The sequence below is a fragment of the Taudactylus pleione genome, unplaced genomic scaffold, assembly GCF_031769625.1.
Source record: "Taudactylus pleione unplaced genomic scaffold, aTauple2 ptg000690l, whole genome shotgun sequence".
NCBI classification, from domain to species: Eukaryota; Metazoa; Chordata; class Amphibia; order Anura; family Myobatrachidae; genus Taudactylus; species Taudactylus pleione.
In genome coordinates, this window is record NW_028285092.1 from 955,810 (window position 1) to 971,355 (window position 15,546).

The 15,546-nt window shown below is 40.8% G+C and overlaps 1 protein-coding gene across 8 annotated transcripts in view; it reads right to left on the minus strand.

Annotated features, from left to right (window-relative positions):
• Positions 1–15,546, minus strand: part of TNRC18 (trinucleotide repeat containing 18) — a 416,103-nt gene that overhangs the window by 335,669 nt on the left and 64,888 nt on the right. The window lies entirely within an intron of this gene.

Genomic DNA, 15,546 nt, shown 5'->3' on the forward strand with positions numbered 1-15,546 from the left:
TGAGCAAATAAAGAAATTGGGTCCTTCTACTTTCGATCCTCAATCTTTTAATTCATCAATAAAAACCTTCTCTCGCATGTTAGAAGCGGCTCCTCAAGATGTGAAGATACCCGTTTACTTAAATTTGTCTCTCAATGAAAATATGGCTCTTAATAATTTAAAAGCACGCCGTGATATTATAATAAGAGGGGCGGATAAGGGAGGAGGTGTAGTGGTGCTTGACATTGATATGTATAGGGTCTGACACTAATACGTATGTTAGATTGGACAGGGATCCGACATTAAAGTATCAGAAAGAACTTGACGTTATATTAACTAATGCAGTGTCACAAGGCAATATTTCAACAATAACACAGAAGGACCTAGAATTACAACACCCTAAAGCCCCACCATTTTATATTATTGCCAAAATTCACAAGAACACGGAGCGACCCCCTGGCAGACCAATTATTTCTGCCAACGGTTCGCTATGTGAACCTTTAGCCATTTTCATTGACGCTTATCTACAGCCTTGCATTGTCAATACTCCCACACATTTAAAAGACACATCATCTCTTTTACGAGATTTAGCACAGATTAATTCTGTTCCTGAGAATCTTCTTTTGGCCAGTATAGACGTTGTAAGTCTTTACACTTGCATCCCACATTCTACTGGCTTAGAAGCTGTGCGTTAATTGATCACCAACAATATGCAGTACAAAGGTCCCAATATAGAGTTTTTGATGTGTTTATTGGAATTTACTTTGCCCCACAACTATTTTGTTTATGATGGCATTTTTTATTTACAAGTAGCGGGGTGTGCCATGGGCTCATGTGCAGCCCGGTATTTGCGAATGCGTTCATGTTTACAGTGGAAATGGAATTGTTTTTCAGTTCCTTAGAGATCAGCCAACATATATTCAAATATTGGCGTTACATTGATGATCTCCTTATTTTATGGACGGGTTCTCAACAGAAGTTGGAACAATTAATAGACCATCACAATCAAACAAGTAGTCCAGCTAAACTCACATTGACGTCTAGTTATGACAATATTAATTTTTTAGACGTCAATTTGAGTATAAACACTGATAACATTAATACCAAATTGTATTCAAAGGCCACAGACAGAAACACTTTATTAAAGTATGAAAGCTGTCATCCAAGATCCACAATAGCGAGTTTGCCTTTCTCACAATTCATAAGGGTATGCCGTATCAATAATGATCCCAAGATCAGAGAAGAACAACTGAATGATATGGGCAAAAATTTTTTAGAAAGAGGCTATCCTTTGAAATTGATAGAGGATGCTAAAAAGAAAGCTGCCAGCTTAGACAGATCTGAATTATTGAAAGAAAAAATCAGTAATCCATCAAAAAAGAATTACATCACATGGGTAAATCGTTTTACCAATAGAAGCAGGGAAGTTACTAAGCGAGCAAAAGCTCTGTGGCCTATAATAACTTCAGATCCTCAACTGAAAGTGTTGAAAGACAGTTGTCTTTTGCCTAGTTACACTAGGGGACCTAATTTAAGAGATTTATTAGTGCGTACAGACATAATGGACAAAAATTCCATGAGCACTAATTTTTTGGCAAGGAAAACAGGTTGTCATAAATGTTTAGGCTGTGTGACCTGCAGTTTTTTAATAACGGGCGATAAATTTTGTCATCCTTATACAGGCAAAATTTATTCCATCAAACATTCTTTAACATGCACATCCAAGTTTGTGGTTTATCTCCTGTCTTTCCCATGTGGGTTACACTACGTGGGCAAGACAGAGAGACAATTTATAGAAAGGATGGCGCAGCATCGAGCAGCCATAAGGGCTGCGTTGCTACAAGGAAATAGTGAGCAAGCTGTAGCACGCCATTTTGTGGAAGCCAATCATCCTATGGCCACTTTGAGATATCGCATGATTGACCATGTCCCTTGGTCTATCAAAGGGGGAGATAGGGCAAAAAAATTATTACAATTAGAATGCCACTGGATATTTACATTGAACACGGTAAATCCATATGGCCTAAATGAAGCTCTTAATTTAAATTGTTTTTTATAAGCTTTTAATATTAAAGCATAAAATCATTCACTTTATTAATTATTGCTATACTATACATTTTTTTGAGAGTGGGTTAAGTTATTTTGTTTTTTTAGTTTGTTAACAGCTCATAGCAACAGCTACCTTTTGTCTCTACAGTACTAACTTTTTTCACCACTAGATGGTGTATATGTAGTTTGTTTGCAAAATAATACAGGATTTAATTAAAGATGCAGTAATATTGCAATTATGTGACAATTCTTTATTGTTGGCAGATGCATAGCCATTTTATTAAGTATTTATTGTTTTATTGTGTTGTCCGGGTTTTTCTGGGACATCTTACACCATTTTATGACATGGAAAATTGTATGAACAGCGCTAAGGATTAAATATTCTAACATGAATGACATGCCAGTGTAAACAATGAATATATCAAAAAGGTATATATTGCAAATGAAAAAAAAGGGTGAATTAAATCTATAAAATCTCAGTGTATTATATTGAGAGCTGATATCTATACGGCTTGATTGAAACTATCAATTTATTGTAATAAGGATATATATATTAAAAATTACATATATATATATTTCGTGCAAATTGCGCAATAGAAAAACATCACAGATAAAAAACAACAATTAATATTGTATAGAAATAACACATAAAAATAAGGAATAAATAAAAAGAAAAATGCTGATAAGGTTAAATGAATGAGTGGATGATTAAGTGAATAAATAAATAAATAACGAATGAATTCAGAAAATATATTAAACGCTAATAAAATTCCAGAAATAATCCAAAGAAAATATCCATATAAATGAGTAGATGAACTGCGTGATTATAGAGTTAATATGAGATGAATTCTCAAAAGATAGTTTCGCTTGAGGTAATATAAAGTATGCACTATGGCAACATAGAAGCAACAGTCACTGGTCTACACGTGTGGATCCAGAATATTATCCAGCTTGTATAATTACCAGACTTTGTTAAATGTCCACAGCCCAAGTATGATGCAGATGTTCTTGCACTGGCATGCCGACGTAGAAAAATGTAAAAACTGGAAGTGATGAATGGTGCTGGTCCGGAAACAAGTCCACATAGAATCCAAGTGCTGTATAAGGAGTAGGTTCCAAACGCGTTTCGCTGTGGTAGGTCCCACAGCTTCCTCAGTAGCAATATTGCAAGCTGTATTTTTATTTTTCTGTGTTATTTCTATACAATATTAATTGTTGTTTTTTATCTGTGATGTTTTTCTATTGCGCAATTTGCACGAAATATATATGTAATTTTTAATATATATCCTTATTACAATAAATTTATATTTTCAATCAAGCCGTATAGATATCAGCTCTCAATACACTGAGATTTTATAGATTTAATTCACCCTTTTTTTTCATTTGCAATATATACCTTTTTGATATATTCATTGTTTACATTGGCATGTCATTCATGTTATAATATTTAATCCTTAGCGCTGTTCATACAATTTTCCATTTTCTATGTGTAGTTAGGAGTTGACACCTCCATTGAATCAGCTGCTTGTTGATAGCGCCGAACTGATATTTCTTTTCCCTTTTCATTTTATGACATGCACTGTTTTTCCCTATCAGCTGCACCTTCTGGTGAACCCGGTCAGCGTCACTTCCGGGATGAGGTCATCGTGAATACCGGAAGTTAGACGCTGCACATCGGGGACCTGAATGGCGCGCTGCAGGGATTGTCCACGCACCTGTAAGTATAAATGATTTGTTTTTTTATTCACTCATTGTGTCCTGAAGACGGGGGTTGGATCCCGAAACGTTGATGCAGTAAAGTATATCTTTTGCACATTACAGCCTGAAAGTGCCGCTTTTTTTGTGAATCTATGTGGAGGGGTGTTTGACCTCATCTCATGGTGTGCACCTCAGCAAGACGATTTATCACACAGTGAGTGCCGGTCTTTCTTTTTTCTATATATATATATATATATACATACATACACACACACACACACACACACACACACACACACACAGTGCATCCGGAAAGTATTCACAACTCACAACACTTCACTTTTTCCACATTTTGTTTTTACAGCCTTTTCCAAAATTGAATAAATTAATTGTTGTCCTCAAAATTCTACACACAATAAACCATAATGACAACGTGTAAAAAGTTTTTTTGAGATTTTTGCAAATGTAATTAAAAAAAAAAATGAAGAAATCACATGTACATAAGTTTTCACAGCTTTTGCCATGAAGCTCAAAATTGAGCTCAGGTGCATCCTGTTTCCACTGATCATCCTTGAGATGTTCCTACAGCTTAATTGGAGTCCAGCTGTGGTAAATTCAGTTGATTGGACATGATTTTGAAAGGCATACACCTGTCTATATAAGGTCCCACACTTGACAGTGCATGTCAGACCACAAACCAAGCATGAAGTCCAAGGAATTGTCTATAGACCTACAAGACAGGATTGTCTCGATGCACAAATCTGGGGAAGGGTACAGAAAAATATCTGCTGTTTTGAAGGTCCCAATGAGCACAGTGGCCTCCATTATCTATAAATGGAAGAAGTTCGGAACCAACAGGACTCTTCCTAGAGTTAGCCGGCCGTCTAAACTGAGCAATCGGGGGAGAAGGGCCCTAGTCAGGGAGGTGACCAAGAACCCGATGGTAACTCTGTCAGAGCTACAGCATTCCTCTGTGGAGAGAGGAGAACCTTCCAGAAGGACAACCATCTCTGCAGCAATCCACCAATCTTGCCTGTATATTAGAGTGGCCAGATGGAAACCACTCCTTAGTAAAAAGCACATGGCAGTTCACCTGGAAATTGCCAAAATGCACCTGAAGGACTCTCTGGTCTGATGAGACAAAGATTGAACTCTTTGGCGTGAATCCCAGGCGTTATGTTTGGAGCTCATAACCAGGCCCATACCATCACTACAGTGAAGCATGGTGGTGGCAGCATCATGCCGTGGGGATATTTTTCAGCGGCAGGAACTGGGAGACTAGTCAGGAAAGAGGGAAAGATGAATGCAGCAATGTACAGAGACATCCTGGATGAAACCTGCTCCCGAGCGCTCTTGACCTCAGACTTGGGCGACAGTTCATCTTTCAGCAGGACAGCCAAGATATCCTTAGCCCAGACTTGAATCCAAATGAACATCTCTGGAGAGATCTGAAAATGGCTGTGCACCGACGCTTCCCATCCAACCTGATGGAGCTTGAGAGGTGCTGCCCAAAGATAGGTGTGCCAAGCTTTTGGCATCATATACAAAAAGACTTGAGGCTGTAATTGCTGCCAAAGGTGCATCAACAAAGTATTGAGCAAAGGTTGTGAATGCTTATGTACGTTTTTTTTTTCTTAATTAAATTAGCAAAAATCGCAAAAAAACTTTTTACACGTTGTCATTATTGGGTATTATGTGTAGAATTTGAGGACAAAAATGTATGTATTTCATTTTGGAATAAGGCTGTAACATATCAAAATGTGGAAAAAGTGAAACGTGAATACTTTCCGGATGCACTGTATATATGGAAAATCAGGAAGCGTTACACTGGTCCTGACTAACGCTAAGAATAGCTGTCAGACCCCACTCACAACGTATGCAACTCACTGGTCCAACAATATGGCACCATGCAACACACGGAAAAGTAATTAGCATATCTCATAGATCCATAATAAATAATATACAGTATCCTTTGAGTAAATACATAACCTGTAGAATAATAGTCAAAAAAATATTCAATATTGTTGCCCAGTAATGACACCGTCTGATACTGTGAAAGTGTATTCCCCAATAAAAAGTGGTAATCCAATGTCAATCAAAAAAAAAATAATAATAAAAAAAAAATATATATATATATATATATATATATGCTGTATATACAATAACTAGTTATATAAAAACTAATAATAATTAGCAGTCGTGAATATAAAAAGTGCACATGCAAATCAGTACATGTGTTTGAACAACATTGTTGCTACACAGAAACAAGAGAAATCGATAATCAAAAAATATAATAAATAAATAATTAATTTCATCATAAAGTGCTGAGTTCAAAGAGAATAAACACCTATCGGTAGACAGCAGGGGGAAAATGTACTGCCAGGACTGGAGACCGTGGTGCATGTAGTCCCTGTGCGCACAGAGACTCCATGGGAGTCTCTGGACCTCATTCAGAGTCGGTCATAAGCGGCTGCTCAGTCATACGCCTAACGATCGAGAATCAGAAAAAAACAATCTCACGGCCGGGCAATCGCATCCAAAGTGACGCCCATACATGAACAAAGCACCTCCTCTAGCTAGCGAGTGATAGCAGCTAGCGATCGAGTCAATCGTGGTCGCATATGTTAATTTTCTTCCGATGGTTGCGGCCGCTTGTGTTGTGTGCAAATTATTCAAAAAATTAACAATTAACAAAAAAACGCATATAATAAGCATCCCCATGAAATATATTTATTCTTATTATTCGCTAATGCAAACGCAACTGAATCAATTACAAGCCAATTAGCAGTGTTATTAGCAACAACAAACGATTATTAGCTGCTTGCATTGTGTGGCACAAAATAGAAACATCAAACATAACATCAGTCACATTCGATAGTATCGATTGTACTCTGGGGCTTGAGAGAGCACATACCCAACCTCAAGCTGTATGATCAGCCAGGCCTCTAACCTGCTCGCAGAGTGACGTTTTACTACTTCCGGCCTTCTATGTCGGTCGTAGCAGGAAATTTATGTATGCCCCTAAAACGCCCTGAAAAAGGTGAGGAACGCCTGCGTTTTTAGACCTCCACCTCCATCAATACCCACAAACGGCCTTTCATGTCAATCAACTCTCGGAAGCCACTTCCTGCTCGTAAGCCGTACGATCTACAGCATTATGGATCGCAAAGCCTCATATGCACATGCGCACAACTAACCGTGTGCATGCGTGGTTTGGAAACATCAGATGCATACGACGGAGTGGCCGCTTACGACCGACTCTGAATGAGGTCCTCTGTGCGCACAGGGACTTCATGCACCACGTTCTCCAGTCCCGGCAGTACATCTTCTCCCTGCTCTCTACCGATAGGTATTTATGCTCGTTCCTCACTAGACTCTCATCAGTTGCCGCCTATGTATTTTCACCCTGCAATGCTACGGTAACAGGGGGAGTACACTGTCCGCACTGACTGCAGAGAAAGTGCCTTTTGTTTCTTCACTGTGCCGCGGGCCAGGGACTCTCATTTCCAGTCCAAGACATTAGCAAGACTGGCAAAAGCAGATCCCTGTTCAGTTAAGTACACAGGCACTATTTCTCCTTTTTTAGTATTTTCTATTTAGGGGTTCAATTATTGAGATTACAGCATACTGAAGGACGCCTCAAATTTACTACTGATTGCAATTTGAATAAATATATGGGACCGTGGTGCCGCTGTATTTTATTATTATATTTATTTGGAATGATACATGCAGTGTTCTATTTATGAATTTCTGACATTATGTCCATACATGTATTTTTCGCATTAAGTTATTTTGCATTATTAGTATAATACCACAAGATCCATCAGATATTTATTGAGTTAACCTGTTTTGCATTTGTCCCTGTTGACATCCGTGTATATACAGCAGATAGTCTCCAAGTCATTGATTTATGTTTTTGCAATCAGCACTTTGAACTCAGCACTTTATGATGTAATTAATATTTATTTATAATTTTTTTTATTATCGATTTCTTTTGCTTCTGTGTAGTAACAATGTTGTTTAAAAACTTACTGATTTGCATGTGCACTTTTTATATTCACATCTGCTAATTATTATTATTTTTGATATAACTAGTTATTGTATATATAGATTTTTTTTTCTGATTGGCATTGGATTACCATTTTTTATTGGGGAGTGTGTGAATACACTTTTACAGTATCAGACGGTGTCATTACTGGGCAACAATATTGAATATTTTTTTGACTATTATTCTACAGGTTATGCATTTACTCAAAGGATACTGTATATTATTTATTATGGATCTATGAGATATGCTAATTACTTTTCCTTTTTTCAAGGATGTTACATACCTTTTTCTTCTAATTATTTCTTGCCTCGTATTTAATTTTTTTTAATATATGTAATAAAAAAAGTTAATTTTAACCAATTTTTGTGATAGTGTGCCCCACCCTTAGGAGTTATCTTTTTCTCTTCTTTATTTATGGATACATAACTCTGTGGGAGCACCTCTATCAATCTATATGATCACGGGACTTTCCTCATAATAATTTTTTTATTTTTATATATATATATATGTAAATAATTTCTTTGAATTCCTTACAACTTGAGATCTAATTTATTCTCATGTTCAGCGTTCCCTCTTCCCAATTCCCATTTCCTTTTGCACACTAGTTCAGAAAAAAGACACAGTCAGCGCTAGCATAAGTCACGTACAATGCAGATATATATTACATACTGCAAATTGGCACTATAATCAACTGCCCAGATTCACCATCTGGGTAGGCTATAGTGCTGTATACACTAACCCAAGGGAGAGGTATACAGGGGACTGGACCACACGCTGTCCTGAGAGATCTCCGATGCACCTTCCGAGAAAATGGCCGCCGGAGACCTCAGAGGGGCCGTGGCTGCAGGAGGAAACAGCTCAGCAAAGCCAGACTTCAGCGTAAAAGGCGCGCTGAGCTGAGGTGAGGAGCCGCTAAACAGGGAAGGCTGCCTCCCCTGGGTATTGTGTGCCTGCCTCCACAGCCAGCACCTCCGGTCTATCCAGAGAACGGAGGTTTGGACTGCTAATACGCGGATCACCGCAAGCGGTGATCTGCTCTTACCTGTCCCCGTACGTCCGGCCGCAGTCCGGGATGTCCCGCGGGGCCCGGCTAGCACAGACCCCATGGTCCCGCCGAGATCCCCAGATCTGTACTGGCGTTGCGGCGCCGGCAGGGTGACTTCCTATGGACAGTCTGCTGCTGCGCGCTCTGATAGACTAAAAAAATCTATCTAAATAATAAAAATAAAATTAGCTTTGCTAAACAGCCCCCCTGCGATAACAGTGACCCGACCCCGGTCGGGCACCAACGTAAACTGAGGGTCGGGGGTGGGGTTTAGGGTGGATGGACCAGTGCATCCTGGGAGCAAAGCTTTAACTGCGTGGTACCCAGGATCCAGATCCAACCTACACCCCAAGGTCTCCCTGTGGAGCCTATGGACCCTGAAGAATATATAAATGATATATATATATATATATATATATATATTATATATATATATACACATACACACACATACATACACATGAAATCAGGCTGCACTCACCAGTCAATATTTGGGGTGACCACCCTTTGCCTTATAGTCAGGTGTATGATTAACCAATCATACCAAACAGGTGATTATGATCATCATTTTCATATGTAGGTTGAAACACAGTCATTAACTGAAACAGAAACAGCTGTGTAGGAGGCTTAAAACTGGGTGAGGAACAGCCAAACTCTGCTACAAAGGTGAGGTTGTGGAAAACAGTTTCATGTCACAGGTCATACACCATGGCAAGACTGAGCACAGCAACAAGACTCAAGGTAGTTATACTGCATCAGAAAGGTTTCTCCCAGGCACAGATTTTAAAGCAGACTGGGGTTTCAAGATGTGCTATTCACATTCTTTTGAAGAAGCCCAAAACTATAAAAAAAACAACAGTACTGTGGAACACTAAAGACCTAAATTAATATAATTAATAATAATGAATGAAAATAATATATCAGCTATGACAAAAGTATTTTAAATTTATTTATTAAACATGTATAATAAATTGAATATAAAACAAACATCATTGGCCAATGAAACACACATACACACACACACACGGATATAAATTTACAATGTCTAAAAAACGTAACAAAAAAGTAGCCAATTACTGACAAAGTAACAATGTATTTAGTTTGTCTAGATCACCACAATAATTTGTATCCACTGGAGGTTTTGTTGCCGTTTTTTTGTTACTACATATCATGAAGAATCCTTTATAGTATACTTCCTTCTATATGTATACAACATAGGAAACGCATGCAGCTCCACAAACAAAATAAAGTACATTTTAGACGTTTTATGCATACATATGTAATTGGCAATAGTCCTTACTTAATCCGGTGAGGGATTAGTTACAGTTATCTCCACTGAATTGTAGGGGTAAAATGCTGTACTGTCATATAGGTAAAAGATGACTAATGTCCTAGGACTCTGATGTTGACTCTGATGTCCCACAAGGAATGTAGTATCCTGCCACTCACCGGCAAACCTCAGGCTCCGTCAGCCTTGCGGCAGGGTCCGCTCTCTAACACCATGTCCCAGCTCATGGTTCACTGGGAATATACCACCAGCGCGGCAGGCACCAGGCGCTGTCAACCTCGCAGCAGGGTCGGCTCTCCCATGCCACGTCCCAGGCAATGACTCGCTGATGGCAAGCAGCTTGATAGCGTCAGCTGCGATATCGTCTCCCGTTTCCCACAGCAGTGCGCCAATGAGGTTTAGTAACTCCGTGGGACCAAAATCACTCGGTCCCTCTTGTGAAGGACAGCTGGTGCGATAGAATAAAGGCACCTAGTTAGCCTATTCCAATCGGCCAGGCATGTCCTTGTATAGACAAGTGCTGGATAACAATAGCTCGCAGTGGTGATCATAAGACACAAGTTAAAATCCTGACGCGTTTCTTCCCAGTCAGGATTTCATCAGAGGGGTGTGTCCAGATAAAGGTCTATTCACCCTTAATATACCAGGTCCAATTTGTAAAACACCTTTACATCTAAGCTCAGGGTCCCAGTGTATCCAGTTACTTTACAAATTCTGTTTCCCATTCAGCAGCATTCTGCGCTTTTGAGCCTGTGTCTTGTTGATATCCAAGAAGAAGCACAAAGAAACGGGCAACGTTGAGGACCGTAGGCGCAGTGGTCCGCCAAGGAATTATAGTGCATCAGATTAAAAATACACCATGCTTACTTCCCTTCAAAATCGGAAGATGTCCATCAGCTGAGAACTGGCAAAAACCAGTGGGACCCAGGTACACCCATCTACTGATCAGAGAAGCCAGGCCAGAAGTGACTTATACAAAAAGCCATACCTTTGACGTGGAAACAAGGCCAAGCGACTGAACTATGAATGAAAGCATAGGAACTGGGGTGGAGAAAAATGGCAGCAGGTGCTCTGGACTGATGAGTCAAAATTTTAAATATGTGGCTGTAACAGAAGGCAGTTTGTTCACTGATGGGCTAGAGAATGGTACAATAAGGAGTGTCTGCAGGCAACAGTGAAGCATGGTGGAAGTTCCTTGCAAGTTTGAGGCTGCATTTCATCAAACTGAGTTATAGTGGTGTCCTCAATGCTCAGAAATTCAGGCAGGTACTTATCCATCATGCAACACCATCAGGGAGACGTCTGATTGGTTCCAAATTTAATCTGCAACAGGAAAACGACCCCAAACATACAGCCAATGACATTAAGAACTATCCTCAGCGTAAAGAAGAATAAGGAGTCCTGGAAGTGATGATATGGCCCTGTTAATGACCGGATGTTAATCAGGCAAGAGTTGTCGGATAACAGCCGTGAGGGCTGCTACAAGCTGACTAGTTGTGCCAAGGGCAGAAGATGAGGTGCAGCCTTTGGGCTGTTGAAGCAGCCTTGAGGGCTAATTGATATAGACTAGTCATGGCCTGAGGCAGATGAAGTGATGCAGCCTTTGGGCTGTTGGAGCAGCTTTGAGGACTGATTAATAATGTCTAGTCGTGGCCCGGGGCCCTAGGGCCGGGTGCAGCCTTTGGGCTGATGAGACTCTGGGTGGAGTGGTAAACGGAAGGTAGAGTTGCTATCAGTGCTGCCGGGATGACACTGGCGACGGTGCGCCGTACTGTGCACTTGGCACGCTGAGTTGCTACCAGTGCCGCCGGGATGACACTGGCGATGGTGCGCTGGATTGCACACTTGAGACGCTAGTTAGCGACCAATGACACCGGGTTGACACTGGCCACGGGACGCTAACCTGCGCACTCGATGTCGCTGAGTTGACACAAGCCACCGGACGAGGATTTGGCACTTCTGAGGGAGGAAGAGCACCGTGCCGCCTGGATGACACAAACAGCACGAGGAGGTGGAATGCAGACTGTGCCGTCTGGATGGAACAAACGGCAGCGAACAGATACAGCAAACTAGCTGAGGAACTCAACTGACTAAAGAGTATACAGGAACAACCGGAAGCACGAAAAACTCTATCACCAGCAAGGAGTGAAGGGCTGGCTGGCATTTAACAGAAACAGGGCCAAACCAGAGCAAGTCTCTCTAATGACAGATTATTGAGCACCTGGGCTGTGTTCAGACAGGAGAATCAATCAGTGTCCACCTGATAGTGCACACAGACACACAGACAGGCAGTAATTAGTGCAGAGGCTCAGCAGATCCTAACAGAAGGAAGGAGGAGACTTCAGCGAACGTTTGTCCAGCGTTCACCCCGCACAGCATTGGCAGCGCCGCAGCTTGTGATAGGCCCCTACAGAGCCCTGATCTTAACATCATCAACTCTGTCTAGGATTACATGAAGAGACAGAAGGATTTAAGCAAGCCTACAGATCTGTGGTTAGTAATCCAAAATGTTTGGAACAACCTCTCTGCCAAGTTCCTTCAAAAACTGTGTGTAAGTGTACCTAGAAGAATTGATGCGGTTTTAAAGGCAATAGGTGGTCACACCAAATATTGATTTGATTTAGATTTCTCTTCTGTTCATTCACGTTTCATTTTGTTAATTGATAAAAATAAACTACAAGTCTATTTTTGAAAGCATTCTTACTTTGCAGCATTTTTTCCACAATACCGTATATATAAATATATAAACATGAAATCGGACTGCACCACCAGTTTGTAGAATAGAAAAAAAATCTTTATTCAAACATGTCAGCAATCGTGTTTCTTCATTACTGACATTTTTCAATAAAGGAATTTCTATATATATATATATATATATATATATATATATATATATATATATATATATATATAGCTAGCTGAAGTACCCAGCGTTGCCCAGGTTTAAATCTTATTAAGAATTATTAAGTTAGGCACCCCACACCAATTTCCACCCCTCTGTGAAGTTGTGGTCAAAGTTCTGCCCAGTGTAACCAACAGGAGGTCCGACTGGGTCCTCAATTCCCTAGTAGGTCTTCTGGGATCCAAATGTTTCCATTCGGTGAAGTTTTTGTCCAAATCCATCCAGTGTACATCAACGGAAGGTCTGTCCTGGACCCTAACCCTCCTAAAGCTTGGGCAGGATACAACTGGACCACCTCGTGTTGGTTTCATCCCAATCAGTGCAACTATGTCCGAATGCATAATCGAACAACAAACAGACCATTGAATTTTATGAGATTATATTATATATATACTACTCTGCAGTGTTGCATTTATTGAACGGTTTCATAGCCCTGAGTGCCGCACTCGTGTTGTGGTATGTATGCTTTTCTGTGGAGGCAGCGGACGCAGTTATTTACTTATGTGAGTGCCGGACCATTGTGGCTAATATAAATATTATGCTACAAGCTGACTAGTTGTGCCAAGGGCCAAGGGGTGCCATCCATAGTAATTGTGCAAGCAGTGACCTCCTCTTAAACAGGGATCAGGCGGCACTCAGCGGACTTCATACAAAAACAAGGTGTTTTATTCCATAAATATAATCATCGGGATATACAAGAAAAAAATAAACATAACAGTGCTTACCAAAATACCCAAGAGAATTAAGTGAAGTACTGACATCCTGTGTGTTCAATCTCCGGCGGCGTCTTGTGGAAGATTAAAGCGCTGAAACGTTGCAATTTAACTTGTTGACTTGTGTCTTCTTTATTATGGAGTGCCGCCTTGTAGAAACTATGTACAGATCGTCTCTCGTTCATGAGGTTGACTGTGGAGGGCACCCAGCCGTTCCATTTTGCATCTCACGACTGCCGGATTATGGGTGTATATATTGTATATATATAGAAAATATTTTGCATCCCAACTGTCCACATTTCAGCGGGACAGTCCCACTTTTCAGACATTGTACCACCTGCAGGCCACAGTGTCCAACAGGCCAGGGGGAAGTTGGCTGGGCACTCGTCATCCGCACTGTGGCGGGAGAGGATGGGGGCTGCACCCACAGCTCCGGCCAAGCCCCCAGCATGACGAGAACGGGGATATGACGTGTAGCCCCACCCCCAAAATATGCTCACCAGGGGGCGGATAAGTGGATAAATGTTCTAAACCAGATCTCTTATCTAAACAGACGCCATCCAATTTCCCTACTCACTTCTTATTAATAACAGATATCATGACCTCAAATTATACAGCATGAGTATTCCAACAGTGGGAGGGCTCTCACTGATCGAATAGAAGCATGAATTATTATATTGCACAACATTAGTAGGCCTTTCCCCACTTTCTTATTCAGTATTAAGTTTTATAGAAGAGGTGGATACTAATAACAGTAAACTATGGTGTGGTGTTTTGACTGATAACACAGGTCTGCTATGAAAAAGATTTTTTAACGAATTTATGTGATACTAATAGATTTTTGGCTTCTGAACACGAAAATGACTCCCAATTTTGGCATATCACATCACGTTTTTCTGCAAAATGTGTATTTATGAATAAGTCATTTTTTTAATATTCTTTAAAGCAGGGCTCGACAAATTTTTCTAAAATCTAGGAGCCAGGATGAAAACGTAGGAGCCAGACCACCATTCCCCCAAAAAAATTACAGAAGTGAGTGAGTAGCACAGCTCTGTGTGTTATGCAACTGTTATACACCCTATACTAGTCCATAAAATGGTCGCAGTTGAATGGCTACAGTAAAATGGAGGCCTCCTCACTGCTCTGCACAGCTCCCCTGCTCCACCCTCCAGTAATAACGGACCACATTTCATATAAAACAATGGTGCCTGAAAGTACAACAAACCCCCCCTCACCTCATGGTCACACCACTATCCTTCTGAAGCTGCTCCGGAATCCCTGGCCACGCATAGACCCTACTACCAGAGAGCTCTATGCAGCCAGATAGGAGACAGTAGACAGCCGGGATGTAGAGGAGGATCAGCGTAGACTGGGACAGACAGCAGGCATCAGAGCAGGCCAGGATGGAGAGGAGTCGTCAGCACAGGCCAGGATGGACACAGGCACAGCAGTCACCGCAGGCGACACTCGGCACATGCACTCTTGTGCATGATATGAACACCGCAATACTATAGGCACGAATCTCCGCCAGAGCTGATGAGGATCTGCTTCCTCCTTCACTGCAAAATCTGGTAGCCAGGCAGCAAAATCTGGTAGCCATGGCGACCTGGCCCCCAGGATTTGTCGAGCCCTGCTTTAAAGTAATAAATGTATTCTGCCTACATTTATTATAAAACATTGTCTTAAATGAATTCAGTTGGTAGTATAGAGCATTGCAAATCCGTTCTCGTCATAAAACTTCCCCCCGCCACTACAAGGTGAGCTGGCGAAGGTGGAACCAAATACAACAGATGAAACACAGTTTTGCCCTGTTCCGGCTCATTT